The sequence below is a fragment of the Macrobrachium rosenbergii genome, chromosome 19 (assembly GCF_040412425.1).
Source record: "Macrobrachium rosenbergii isolate ZJJX-2024 chromosome 19, ASM4041242v1, whole genome shotgun sequence".
Taxonomy (NCBI): Eukaryota; Metazoa; Arthropoda; class Malacostraca; order Decapoda; family Palaemonidae; genus Macrobrachium; species Macrobrachium rosenbergii.
In genome coordinates this window covers 16,987,467-17,004,974 of record NC_089759.1, presented here as the reverse complement: position 1 = coordinate 17,004,974, position 17,508 = coordinate 16,987,467, and the positions used below count along the sequence as shown (strand labels likewise).

The following is a 17,508-nucleotide window of genomic DNA, read 5'->3' as shown; positions in this document are numbered from 1 at the left end:
TAAATCAAATATTGCATGCCCACAAGTCACCAATTTTACGATATTAAATCAAATATTGCATGCCCACAAGTCACTAATTGCATGATATTAAATCAAATATTGCATGCCCACAAGTCACTAATTGCATGATATTAAATCAAATATTGCATGCCCACAAGTCACTAATTGCATGATATTAAATCAAATATTGCATGCCCACAAGTCACTAATTGCATGATATTAAATCAAATATTGCATGCCCACAAGTCACTAATTGCATGATATTAAATCAAATATTGCATGCCCAGTCACTAATTGCATGATATTAAATCAAATATTGCATGCCCACAAGTCACTAATTGCATGATATTAAATCAAATATTGCATGCCCACAAGTTACTAATTGCATGATATTAAATCAAATAATGCATGCCCACAAGTCACTAATTGCATGATATTAAATCAAATATTGCATGCCCACAAGTCACTAATTGCATGATATTAAATCAAATATTGCATGCCCACAAGTCACTAATTGCATGATATTAAATCAAATAATTGCATGATATTAAATCCCACAAGTCACTAATTGCATGATATTAAATCAAATAATGCATGCCCACAAGTCACTAATTGCATGATATTAAATCAAATATTGCATGCCCACAAGTATTAAATCTAATTGCATGATATTAAATCAAATATTGCATGCCCATATTAAATCAAATAATGCATGCCCACAAGTCACTAAATTGCATGATATTAAATCAAATATTGCATGCCCACACTAATTGCATGATATTAAATAATTTGCATGCCCACAAGATATTAAATCAAATATTGCATGCCCATCAAATATTGCATCAAGTCACTAATTGCATGATATTAAATCAAATAATGCATGCCCACAAGTCACTAATTGCATGATATTAAATCAAATATTGCATGCCCACAAGTCACTAATTGCATGATATTAAATCAAATATTGCATGCCCACAAGTCACTAATTGCATGATATTAAATCAAATATTGCATGCCCAAATATTGCAAGTCACTAATTGCATGATATTAAATCAAATAATGCATGCCCACAAGTCACTAATTGCTGATATAAATGCATGATCACTAATTGCATGATATTAAATCAAATAATGCATGCCCACATATTAAATCACTAATTGCATGATATTAAATCAAATATTGCATGCCCACAAGTCACTAATTGCATGATATTAAATCAAATATTGCATGCCCACAAGTCACTAATTGCATGATATTAAATCAAATATTGCATGCCCACAAGTCACTAATTGCATGATATTAAATCAAATATTGCATGCCCACAAGTCACTAATTGCATGATATTAAATCAAATATTGCATGCCCACAAGTCACTAATTGCATGATATTAAATCAAATATTGCATGCCCACAAGTCACTAATTGCATGATATTAAATCAAATAATGCATGCCCACAAGTCACTAATTGCATGATATTAAATCAAATATTGCATGCCATCAAATATTGCATGCCCACAAGTCACTAATTGCATGATATTAAATCAAATATTGCATGCCCACAAGTCACTAATTGCATGATATTAAATCAAATATTGCATGCCCACAAGTCACTAATTGCATGATATTAAATCAAATTGCGTGCCCCACAAGTCACGAAATTGTGATATCAAATGCATGCCCACAAGTCACTAATTGCATGATATTAAATCAAATATTGCATGCCCACAAGTCACTAATTGCATGATATTAAATCAAATATTGCATGCCCACAAGTCACTAATTGCATGATATTAAATCAAATATTGCATGCCCACAAGTCACTAATTGCATGATATTAAATCAAATATTGCATGCCCACAAGTCACTAATTGCATGATATTAAATCAAATATTGCATGCCCACAAGTCACTAATTGCATGATATTAAATCAAATATTGCATGCCCACAAGTCACTAATTGCATGATATTAAATCAAATACTAATTGCATGCATGCCCACAAGTCACTAATTGCATGATATTAAATCAAATATTGCATGCCCACAAGTCACTAATTGCATGATATTAAATCAAATAATGCATGCCCACAAGTCACTAATTGCATGATATTAAATCAAATATTGCATGCCCACAAGTCACTAATTGCATGATATTAAATCAAATATTGCATGCCCACAAGTCACTAATTGCATGATATTAAATCAAATATTGCATGCCCACAAGTCACTACTGCATGATATTAAATCAATATTGCATGCCCACAAGTTACCAATTGCATGATATTAAATCAAATAATGCATGCCCACAAGTCACTAATTGTATGATATTAAATCAAATAATGCATGCCTACAGTCACTAATTGCATGATATTAAATCAAAATATTGCATGCCCACAAGTTACTAATTGCATGATATTAAATCAAATAATGCATGCCCACAAGTCACACTGCATGATATTAAATCAAATATTGCATGCCCACAAGTCACTAATTGCATGATATTAAATCAATAATGCATGCCCACAAGCCTACCAATTGCATACTGATACACCAACATTGCATGCCCACAAGTCACTAATTGCATGATATTACAATCAAATATTGCATGCCCACAAGTCACCACTGCATGATATTAAATCAAATATTGCATGCCCACAAGTTACTAATTGCATGATATTAAATCAAATAATGCATGCCCACAAGTCACTAATTGCATGATATTAAATCAACAATGCATGCCCACAAGTCACTAATTGCATGATATTAAATCAAATATTGCATGCCCACAGTCACTAATTGCATGATATTAAATCAAATATTGTATGCATGATATTAAATCAGATATTGCACAAAATCTATTAATTATGTATAAATCAAATTGCATGATATTAAATCAAATAATGCATGCCACAAGTCCTAATTGCATGATATTAAATCAAGTCACTTACTAATTGCATGATATTAAATCAAATAATGCATGCCCACAAGTCACTAATTGCATGATATTAAATCCAAATAATGCATGCCTTAACAAGTCACTAGTTGCATGATATTAAATCAAATAATGCATGCCCACAAGTCACTAATTGCATGATATTAAATCAAATAATGCATGCCTGACAAGTCACATGATATTAAATCAAATATTGCATGCCCACAAGTCACTAATTGCATGATATTAAATCAAATAATGCATGCCCACAAGTCACTAATTGCATGATATTAAATCAAATATTGCATGCCCACAAGTCACTAATTGCATGATATTAAATCAAATATTGCAAGTCACTAATTGCCCACAAGTCACTAATTGTACATGATATTAAATCAAAATGCATTGCACCTAGCCCACAAGTCACCCCTAATTGCATGATTTTAAATCAAATATTGCATGCCCACAAGTCACTAATTGCATGATATTAAATCAAATAATGCATGCCCCACAAGTCACTAATTGCATGATATTAAATCAAATAATGCACGCCCACAAGTCACTAATTGTATGATATTAAATCAAATATTGCATGCCCACAAGTCACTAATTGCATGATATTAAATCAAATAATGCATGCCCACAAGTTACTAATTGTGATATTAAATCAAATAATGCATGCCCACAAGTCACTAATTGCATGATATTAAATCAAATAATGCATGCCCACACAAGTCACTAATTGCATGATATTAAATCAAATAATGCATGCCCACAAGTCACTAATCCGATATGGTTTTAAATCACAAATATTGCATGCCCACAAGTCACTAATTGCATGATATTAAATCAAATATTTTATGCCCACAAGTCACTAATTGCATGATATTAAATCAAATATTGCATGCTTACAAGTCACTAATTGCATGATATTAAATCAAATATTGCATGCCCACAAGTCACTAATTGCATGATATTAAATCAAATATTGCATGCCCACAAGTCACTAATCATGCATGTTTTAAATCACATGCCCACAACTAATTGCATGATATTAAATAAAATATTGCAAATCAAATATTGCATGCCCACAAGTCACTAATTGCATGATATTAAATCAAATATTGCATGCCCACAAGTCAATGTCAAATTAATTGCATGATATTAAATCAAATATTGCATGCCCACAAGTCACTAATTGCATGATATTAAATCAAATAATGCATGTCCCATATTAAATCAAGTCACTAATTGCATGATGTTAAATCAAATAATGCATGCCCACAAGTCACTAATTGCATGATATTAAATCAAATATTGCGTGCCACTAATTGCATGATGTTAAATCAAATTGCATGCCCACAAGTCACTAATTACATGATATTAAATCAAATATTGCATGCCCACAAGTCACTAATTGCATGATATTAAATCAAATATTGCATGCCCACAAAGTCACTAATTGCATGATATTAAATCAAATATTGCATGCCCACAAGTCACTAATTTTACGATATTAAATCAAATATTGCATGCCCACAAGTCACTAATTGCATGATATTAAATCAAATATTGCATGCCCACAAGTCACTAATTGCATGATATTAAATCAAATAATGCCCACCAGTCACTAATTGCATGATATTAAATCAAATATTGCATGCCCACACTAATTGCATGATATTAAATCAAATATTGCATGCCCACAAGTCACTAATTGCATGATATTAAATCAAATATTGCATGCCCACAAGTCACTAATTGCATGATATTAAAATCAAATAATTGCATGCCCACAAGTCACTAATTGCATGATATTAAATCAAATATTGCATGCCCACAAGTCACTAATTGCATGATATTAAATCAAATATTGCATGCCCACAAGTCATAATTGCATGATATTAAATCAAATATTGCATGCCTACGAAGTCACTAATTGCACGATATTAAATCAAATATTGCATGCCCACAAGTCACTAATTGCATATTAAATCAAATATTGCATGCCCACAAGTTACTAATTGCATGATATTAAATCAAATATTGCATGCCCACAAGTCATTAATTGCATGATATTAAATCAAATATTGCATGCCCACAAGTCACTAATTGCATGATATTAAATCAAATATTGCATGCCCACAAGTCACTAATTGCATGATATTAAATCAAATATTGCATGCCCACATAATCATTAATTGTTACTAATTGCATGATATTAAATCAAATAATGCATGCCCACAAGTCACTAATTGCATGATATTAAATCAAATATTGCATGCCCACAAGTCACTAATTGCATGATATTAAATCAAATAATGCATGCCCACAAGTTACTAATTGCATGATATTAAATCAAAATAATGCATGCCCACAAGTCACTAATTGCATGATATTAAATCAAATATTGCATGCCCACAAGTCACTAATTGCATGATATTAAATCAAATAATTGCATGATATTAAATCAAATAATGCATGCCCACAAGTCACTAATTGCATGATATTAAATCAAATATTGCATGCCCATCACTAATTGCATGATATTAAATCAAATATTGCATGCCCACAAGTCACTAAAGTTGCATGATATTAAATCAAATAATGCACCCACAAGTCACTAATTGCATGATATTAAATCAAATAATGCATGCCCACAAGTCACTAATTGCATGATATTAAATCAAATAATGCATGCCCACAAGTCACTAATTGCATGATATTAAATCAAATAATGCACATGCCCACAAGTCACTAATTGCGCTGATATTAAATCAGAAATGTTGCATGCCCCTGAGTCACTAATTGCATGATATTAAATCCAAATATTGCATGCACAAGTCATGATTGCATGATATTAAATCAAATATTGCATGCCCACAAGTCACGAATTGCATGATATTAATCAAATAATGCATGCCCACAAGTCACTAATTGCATGATATTAAATCCAAATATGCATGCCCACAAGTCACTAATTGCATGATATTAAATCAAATAATGCATGCCCACAAGTCATAATTGCATGATATTAAATCAAATAATGTGCATGCCCACAAGTCACTAATTACTGATATTAAATCAAATATTGCATGCCCCACAAGTCACTAATTGCATGATATTAAATCAAATATTGCATGCCCACAAGTCACTGATTGCATGATATTAAATCAAATGTTGCATGCCACAAGTCACTAATTGCATGATATTAAATCAAATATTGCATGCCCACCAGTCACTAATTGCATGATATTAAATCAAATATTGCATGCCCACAAGTCACTAATTGCAGTGCACTAATTGCATGATCACATTAATATTAAATCAAATAATGCATGCCCACAAGTCACTAATTGCATGATATTAAATCAAAATATTGCATGCCCACAAGTTACTAATTACATGATATTAAATCAAATATTGCACTATTGCCCAAATATTGCAAGTCACTAATTGCATGATATTAAATCCAAATAATGCATGCCAAATCACTGAAATAAATTAAATATTGCATCACAAGTCACTAATTGCATGATATTAAATCAAATATTGTATAACTAATTGCATGATATTAAAATCCAAATAATGCATATTAAATCCAAATAATCACCCACAAGTCATAATTGCATGATATTAAATCAAATATTGCATGCCCACAAATCACTAATTGCATGATATTAAATCAAATATTGCATGCCCACAAGTCACTAATTGCATGATATTAAAATCAAATATTGCATGCCCATAGAGTCACTAATTGCATGATATTAAATCAAATATTGCATGCTACAAGTCACTAATTGCATGATATTAAATCAAATATTGCATGCCCACAAGTCACTAATTGCATGATATAAAATCAAATAATGCATCAAATCACTAATTGCATGCCCACAAGTCACTAATTGCATGATATTAAATCAAATAATACGTACCACTAATTGCATGATATTAAATCAAATATTGCATGCCCACACAAGTCACTAATTGCATGATATTAAATTAAATTACTAATTGCATGATATTAAATCAAATATTGCCATACAAGTCACTAATTGCATGATATTAAATCAAATATTGCATGCCCACAAGTCACTAATTGCATGATATTAAATCAAATAATGCATGCCCACACTAATCGCAGTTTTTAAATCTAATGCATGCCCACGATCACTAAATGATATTAAATCAAATATTGCATGCCCACAAGTCACTAATCATATTAAATCAAAATTTACTTACAAGTCACTAATTGTATGATTTAAATCAAATATTGCATGCCCTGAGTCACTAATTTATGATATTAAATAAAATTGCATGATAATTATGATATTAAATCAGTTATTGCATGCCACAAGTCACTAATAATTGCATGATATTAAATCAAATGTGCGTGCCACAAGTCTAGGTGCATGAATGTTAAATCAAATATTGCATGATATTAAATTAAATCAAATATTGCATGCCCACAAGTCACTAATTGCATGATATTAAATCAAATATTGCATGCCCAAGTCAAGTTGCATGCCTACATGATAAAATCAAATGTCACTAATTGATATTAAATAAAATATTGCATGCCTATTGCATGATATTAAATCCATGCCCACAAGTCACTAATTGCATGATATTAAATCAAATAATGCATGCCCACAAGTCACATAATTATTAAATCAAATATTGCATGCATGATATTAAATCAAATATTGCATGCCCACAAGTCACTAATTGCATGATATTAAATCAAATATTGCATGCCCACAAGTGAATTTTATGATATTAAATCAATATTGCATGCCCACAAGTCACTAATTGCATGATATTAAATCAAATAATGCATGCCTACAAGTCACTAATTGCATGATATTAAATCAAATATTGCATGCCCACAGTCACTAATTGCATGATATTAAATCAAATAATGCATGCCCACAAGTCAAGTATTAAATAAATTGCATGCCCACAAGTCACATATTATGATATTAAATAAAATTGCATGCCCACAAGTCACTAATTGCATGATATTAAATCAAATATTGCATGCCCACAAGTCACTAATTGCATGATATTAAAATCAAATATTGCATGCCCACAAGTCACTAATTGCATGATATTAAATCAAATATTGCATGCCCAAAGTCACTAATTGCATGATATTAAATCAAATAATTGCATGCCCCACAAGTCAATTGCATGATATTAAATCAAATATGCATGCCCACAAGTCACTAATTGCATGATATTAAATCAAATATTGCATGCCCACAAGTCACTAATTGCATGATATTAAATCAAATAATGCATGCCCACAAGTCACTAATTGCATGATATTAAATCAAATAATGCATGCCCACAAGTCACTAATTGCATGATATTAAATCAAATAATGCATGCCCACAAGTCACTAATTGCATGATATTAAATCAAATATTGCATGCACAAAGTCACTAATTGCATGATATTAAATCAAATAATGCATGCCCACAAGTCACTAATTGCATGATATTAAATCAAATAATGCATGCCCAAGTCACTAATTGCATGATATTAAATCAAATAATGCAAAGTCACTGCATGATATTAAATCCCATATTGCACGCCCACAAGTCACTAATTGCATGATATTAAATCAAATATTGCATGCCCACAAGTCACTAATTGCATGATATTAAATCAAATATTGCATGCCCACAAGTCACTAATTGCATGATATTAAATCAAATAATGCACGCCCACAAGTCACTAATTGCATGATATTAAATCAAATAATGCATGTCACTAATCGTGATTATATTAAATAAAATATTGCATGCCCACAAGTCACTAATTGCATGATATTAAATCAAAATGCATGCCCACAAGTCACTAATTGCATGATATTAAATCAAATATTGCAAAGTCACTAATTGCATGATATTAAATTAAATATTGCATGCCCACAAGTCACTAATTGCATGATATTAAATCAAATATTGCATGCCCACAAGTCACTAATTGCATGATATTAAATCAAATATTGCATGCCCACAAGTCACTAATTGATACAAATGAAATATTAAATCAAATATTGCATGCCCACAAGTCACTAATTGCATGATATTGAATCAAATATTGCGTGCCCACAAGTCACTAATTGCATGATATTAAATCAAATGTTGCACGCCCACAAGTCACTAATCGTATTATTTTAAATCAAATATTGCATGCCCACAAGTCACTAATTGCATGATATTAAATCAAATAATGCATGCCCACAAGTCACTAATTGCATGATATTAAATCAAATATTGCATGCCCACAAGTCACTAATCGATATTGTTTTAACTTAATTGCAATATTAAATTGCATGCCCACAAGTCACTAATTGCATGATATTAAATAAAATATTGCATGCCCACAAGTCACTAATTGCATGATATTAAATCAAATATTGCATGCCCACAAGTTACTAATTGCATGATATTAAATCAAATAATGCATGCCCACAAGTCACTAATTGCATGATATTAAATCAAATAATGCATGCCCACAAGTCACTAATGCATGATATTAAATCAAATATTGCATGCCCACAAGTCACTAATTGCATGATATTAAATCAAATATTGCATGCCCAAAGTCACGAATTGCATGATATTAAATCAAATATTGCATGCCACAAGTCACTGATTGCATGATATTAAATCAAATAATGCATGCCCACAATATTAAATCAAATAAGTGCCCACAAGAATTGCATGATATTAAATCAAAATATTGCATGCCCACAAGTCACTAATTGCATGATATTAAATCAAATAATGCATGCCCACAAGTCACTAATTGCATGATATTAAATCAAATATTGCGTGCCACAAGTCACTAATTGCATGATATTAAATCAAATATTGCATGCCCACAAGTCACTAATTACATGATATTAAATCAAATATTGCATGCCCACAAGTCACTAATTGCAGCGATATTAAATCAAATATTTCAATTGCATGATATTAAATCAAATGTTGCACTAATTGCTAATGATTATTTTAAATCAAATATTGCATGCCCACAAGTCACCACCTAATTGTATGATATTAAATCAAATATTGCATGCCCACAAGTCACTAATTGCATGATATTAAATCAAATATTGCATGCCCACAAGTCACTAATTGCATGATATTAAATCAAATATTGCATGCCCACAAGTCACTAATTGCATGATATTAAATAAAATATTGCATGCCCACAAGTCACTAATTGCATGATATTAAATCAAATATTGCATGCCCACAAGTCACTAATTGCATGATATTAAATCAAATAATGCAATGCCCACAAGTCACTAATTGCATGATATTAAATCAAATATTGCATGCCCACAAGTCACGAATTGCATGATATTAAATCAAATATTGCATGCCCATAAGTCACTAATTGCATGATATTAAATCAAATATTGCATGCCCACAAGTCACGAATTGCATGATATTAAATCAAATATTGCATGCCCACGAGTCACTAATTGCATGATATTAAATCAAATATTGCATGCCCACAAGTCACTAATTGCACGATATTAAATCAAATATTGCATGCCCACAAGTGCACAAATAATTGCATGATATTAAATCAAATATTGCATGCCCACAAGTCAGTCATGATATTAAATCAATTGCATGCCCACAAGTCACTAATTGCATGATATTAAATCAAATATTGCATGCCCACACTAATTTATGATATTAAATAATTGCATGATATTAAATCAAATATTGCATGCCCACAAGTCACTAATTGCATGATATTAAATCAAATATTGCATGCCCACAAGTTACTAATTGCATCACTATTGATATTAAATCAAATAATGCATGCCCACAAGTCACTAATTGCATGATATTAAATCAAATAATGCATGCCCACAAGTTACTAATTGCATGATATTAAATCAAATATTGCATGCCCACAAGTCACTAATTGCATGATATTAAATCAAATAATGCATGCCCACAGTCACTAATTGCATGATATTAAATCAAATATTGCATGCCCACAAGTCACTAATTGCATGATATTAAATCAAATAATGCATGCCCACAAGTCACTAATTGCATGATATTAAATCAAATAATGCATGCCCACAAGTCACTAATTGCATGATATTAAATCAAATATTGCATGCCCATGAATTGCATGATATTAAATCAAATAATGCATGCCCATAAGTCACTAATTGCATGATATTAAATCAAATAATGCATGCCCACAAGTCACTAATTGCATGATATTAAATCAAATATTGCATACATCACTAATTGCATGATATTAAATCAAATATTGCATGCCCACAAGTCACTAATTGCATGATATTAAATCAAATATTGCATGCCCACAAGTCACTAATTGCATGATATTAAATCAAATATTGCATGCCCACAAGTCACTAATTGCATGATATTAAATCAAATATTGCAAATCACTAATTGCATGATATTAAATCAAATGCCCCACAAGTCACTAATTGCATGATATTAAATTAATGCCCATCACTAATTGCATGATATTAAATCAAATAATGCATGCCCACAAGTCACTAATTGCATGATATTAAATCAAATAATGCATGCCCAAGTCACTAATTGCATGATATTAAATCAAATAATGCATGCCCACAAGTCACTAATTGCATGATATTAAATCAAATATTGCATGCCCAAGTCACTAATTGCATGATATTAAATCACATGATATTAAATCCCACAAGTCACTAATTGCATGATATTAAATCAAATAATGCATTAATCAAATATTGCATGCCCACAAGTCACTAATTGCATGATATTAAATCAAATATTGCATGCCCACAAGTCAAATCTAATTGTCATGATATTAAATCAAATATTGCATGCCCACAACTAATTGCATGATATTAAATCAAATGCATGCCCACAAGTCACTAATTGCATGATATTAAATCAAATAATGCATGCCCACAAGTCACTAATTGCATGAAATATTAAATCAAATAATGCATGCCCACAAGTCACTAATTGCATGATATTAAATCAAATAATGCATGCCCACAAGTCACTAATTGCATGATATTAAATCAAATAATGCATGCCCACAAGTCACTAATTGCATGATATTAAATCAAATATTGCACTGCATGATATTAAATCAAATAATGCAAGTCACTAATTGCATGATATTAAATCAAATAATGCATGCCCACAAGTCACTAATTGCATGATATTAAATCAAATATTGCATGCAAATGTGCACAAGTCACTAATTGCATGATATTAAATCAAATATTGCATGCCCACAAGTCACTGCATGATATTAAAATCAAATATTGCATGCCCACAAGTCACGAATTGCATGATATTAAATTAAATATTGCATGCCCACAAGTCACTAATTGCATGATATTAAATCAAATATTGCATGCCCACAAGTCACTATATTGCATGATATTAAATCAAATATTGCATGCCCACAAGTCACTAATTGCATGATATTAAATCAAATATTGCATGCCCACAAGTCACTAATTGCATGATATTAAATCAAATATTGCATGCCCACAAGTCACTAATTGCATGATATTAAATCAAATATTGCATGCCATGATATTAAATCACAAGTCACTAATTGCATGATATTAAATCAAATATTGCATGCCCAGTCAAATTGCATGATATTAAATCAAATATTGCATGCCCACAAGTCACTAATTGCATGATATTAAATCAAATAATGCATGCCCACAAGTCACTAATTGCATGATATTAAATCAAATAATGCATGCCCACAAGTCACTTGCATGATATTAAATCAAATATTGCATGCCCACAAGTCACTAATTGCATGATATTAAATCAAATAATGCATGCCCACAAGTCACTAATTGCATGATATTAAATCAAATATTGCATGCCCACAAGTCACTAATTGCATGATATTAAATCAAATATTGCATGCCCACAAGTCACTAATTGCATGATATTAAATCAAATATTGCATGCCCACAAGTCACTAATTGCATGATATTAAATCAAATATTGCATGCCCACACAAGTCACTAATTGCATGATATTAAATCAAATATTGCATGCCCACAAGTCACTAATTGCATGATATTAAATCAAATAATGCATGCCCACAAGTCACTAATTGCATGATATTAAATCAAATAATGCATGCCCACAAGTCACTAATTGCATGATATTAAATCAAATATTGCATGCCCACAAGTCACTAATTGCATGATATTAAATCAAATAATGCATGCCCACAAGTCACTAATTGCATGATATTAAATCAAATAATGCATGTCACGAATTGCATGATATTAAGTCACTAATTGCATGATATTAAATCAAATATTGCATGCACTAATTGCACAAATAATGCACTAATTGCATGATATTAAATCAAATAATGCATGCCCACAAGTCACTAATTGCATGATATTAAATCAAATATTGCATGCCCACAAGTCACTAATTGCATGATATTAAATCAAATATTGCATGCCCTAAGTCACTAATTGCATGATATTAAATCAAATATTGCATGCCCACAAGTCACTAATTGCATGATATTAAATCAAATATTGCATGCCCACAAGTCACCTAATTGCATGATATTAAATCAAATATTGCATGTCACTAATTGCATGATATTAAATCAAATATTGCATGCCCAGTCACTAATTGCATGATATTAAATCAAATAATGCATGCCCACAAGTCACTAATTGCATGATATTAAATCAAATAATGCATGCCCACAAGTCACTAATTGCATGATATTAAATCAAATAATGCATGCCCACAAGTCACTACTAATCAAATGCAAGTCACTGATTGATATTAAATCAAAATATGCCCACAAGTGCATGCCCACATACCACAAAGTCACTAATTGCAGATATTAAATCAAATATTGCATGCCCAATTGCATGATCACTAATTGCATGATAAAATCAAATATTGCATGCCCACAAGTCACTAATTGCATGATATTAAATCAAATATTGCATGATATTAAATCAAATATCATTAATGCCAAATATTGCATGCCCACAAGTCACTAATTGCATGATATTAAATCAAATATTGCATGCCCACAAGTCACTAATTGCATGATATTAAATCAAATAATGCATGCCCACAAGTCACTAATTGCATGATATTAAATCAAATAATGCATGCCCACAAGTCACTAATTGCATGATATTAAATCAAATATTGATATTAAATTAAATATTGCATGCCCATAAGTCACTAATTGCATGATATTAAATCAAATATTGCATGCCCACAAGTTACTAATTGCATGATATTAAATCAAATAATGCATGCCCACAAGTCACTAATTGCACGATATTAAATCAAATGCATATTAAATTCAAATTAAATCAGATATTGCATGCATGATATTAAATCAAATATTGCATGCCCACAAGTCACTAATTGCATGATATTAAATCAAATATTGCATGCCCACAAGTCACTAATTGCATGATATTAAAATCAAATATTGCATGCCCACAAGTCACTAATTGCATGATATTAAATCAAATAATGCATGCCCCACAAGTCACCTAATTGCATGATATTAAATCAAATATTGCATACAAGTCACTAATTGCATGATATTAAATCAAATATTGCATGCCCACAAGTCACTAATTGCATGATATTAAATCAAATATTGCATGCAATGCCATATTAAATCATCACTAATTGCATGATATTAAATCAAATATTGCATGCCCACAAGTCACTAATTGCATGATATTAAATCAAATATTGCATGCCCACAAGTCACTAATTGCATGATATTAAATTAAATATTGCATATTTACATGATATTAAATCATATTGCCCCCACAAGTCACTAATTGCATGATATTAAATCAAATAATGCATGCCCACAAGTCACTAATTGCATGATATTAAATCAAATAATGCATGCCCACAAGTCACTAATTGCATGATATTAAATCAAATATTGCATGCCCATCACTAATTGCATGATATTAAATCAAATATTGCATGCCCACAAGTCACTAATTGCATGATATTAAATCAAATATTGCATGCCCACAAGTCACTAATTGCATGATATTAAATCAAATAATGCATGCCCACAAGTCACTAATTGCATGATATTAAATCAAATAATGCATGCCCACAAGTCACTAATTGCATGATATTAAATCAAATAATGCATGCCCACAAGTCACTAATTGCATGATATTAAATCAAATAAGTCACAAGTCACGAATTGCATGATATTAAATCAAATATTGCATGCCCACAAGTCACTAATTGCATATTAAATCATTGCATGCCCACAAGTCAAATTATGATTAAATCAAATGATTGCATGATATAACTCACTAATGGTTGTCACTTTGCATGATATTAAATCAAATATTGCATGCCCATAGTCACTAATTGCATGATATTAAATCAAATATTGCATGCCCACAAGTCACTAATTACATGATATTAAATCAAATATTGCATGATCACAAGTCACTAATTCACAAATGATTTCATGCCCACAAGTCACTAATTGCATGATATTAAATCAAATATTGCATGCCCACAAGTCACTAATTGCATGATATTAAATCAAATATTGCATGCCCACAAGTCACGAATTGCATGATATTAAATCAAATATTGCATGCCCACAAGTCACTAATTGCATGATATTAAATCAAATATTGCATGTAGTCACTCATGATAAATCAAATAAACAAGTCAAATTGTGAAATTAAATCATAAGATATTAAATCAAATATTGCATGCCCACAAGTTGCATGATATTAAATCAAATATTGCATGCCCACCAGTCACTGATTGCATGATGTTAAATCAAATATTGATATCACTAATTGCATGATATTAAATCAAATATTGCATGCCCACAAGTCACTGCGCATGATATTAAATTAAATATTGCATGCCCACAAGTCACTATTGCATGATATTAAATCAAATATTGCATGCCCACTAGTTGCACGATATTAAATCAAAGTCCCTGATTGCATGATATTAAATCAAATATTGCATGCCCACAAGTCACCAATTTATGATATTAAATCAAATTGCATGCCCACAAGTTACTTTGCATTATATTAAATCAAATATTGCATGGCCACAAGTCACTAATTGCATGATATTAAATCAAATATTGCATGACCCATAAATTGAATTCTCCTGACAACACTAATTGCACGATATATTAAATCAAATATGCATGCCCACAAGTGCTGCGATATTAAATCAAATTTGCATGACCTAAGTCTAATGATATCTTTTATACTGCACTTTTTTTAAGATTAATTGCATGATATTAAATTAAATATTGCATGCCCACAAGTCACCAACATTATCAATAAATATGCATGAATCACTAATTGTATGATTTAAATCAAATATTGCATGCTAGTTTATTAAATCAAATATTGCATGTAACAGATAAAAAATCATGACCTTAATTGGCATAAGACAGCAAGTCACTAATTCATGATAAAAATCAAATATTGCATGACCTCAATTCGCACATTGCATGATGTTAAGTCACTGATTGTGTGAAATTAACTCATGTTTGCATGACCTAAGTACAGCACAAGTAACTCACTGGTTGTATTGATTGCATGAATTCACATCTCAAATCAGATATTATGATCACATGTACAAAGTGTATGTTGTCAGATCACTGATTGCATCTTCACTGATTGCATGATATGCACTCAATTGCTATAAAAAGATTGAAATTGTTATCATAAGACAGCAAGTCATCTGCATCGTCAACTCACTGATTGCTCGACTGCATGGCCACAGCGTGATTGCTTCTCACTGCGTGATTTCAAGCTTTGCAATCTCAAGTCCAACATGATATTATATTAAGTCTCTGCACCCACTAGTTACACGACCATAAGTCCCTGATTGCATGATATCTACTCACGGACTGCAAGAGATTCACTCGCTCATTGTATGATTTCTGCCCACTGTAAGTCACGCTTTATAAACATGTACTTATAAAGAATTCTCCTGACAACAGTAAAGTACTGGTATGACCGTGTAAGTCTAATGATATCTTTATCTGCATTTTTTTAAAGATTACGAAGGGTAACCAATATATGCATGAATAATGTCATCTGTAACAGCATGATGATTGGGGTTGATGACGTTGCAGTGTATCGGCAGCGTCCGACTCAATCGATCCAAATAGGTATTGATGTTGACTGTTTTTCTTCCCAGTGGTTATTTATTTTTCTAATGTCATCTTTGGGGTTGATGACTTGTATTTACTGTAATTTTACTTTCAGTTGTTATTTATTTTTCCCTTCTCTTGTATTTACTGTAACAAGTTTATTTAGTTTATCTTGTCCCAAGTAGCACCTTTGAATCGTGTTTCAGAGACTTCTGAAGTTCTGTTTTATATATATATATATATATATATATATATATATATATATATATATATATATATATATATATACATATATATACAGTATATATACATATATATACAGTATATATATATACATATATATACTG

The 17,508-nt window shown here is 31.0% G+C and overlaps 1 protein-coding gene across 1 annotated transcript in view; it reads left to right on the top strand.

Moving 5' to 3' along the window:
• LOC136848410 (MAM and LDL-receptor class A domain-containing protein 1-like) overlaps positions 1-17,508 on the top strand; it is a 72,297-nt gene that overhangs the window by 46,677 nt on the left and 8,112 nt on the right. The window lies entirely within an intron of this gene.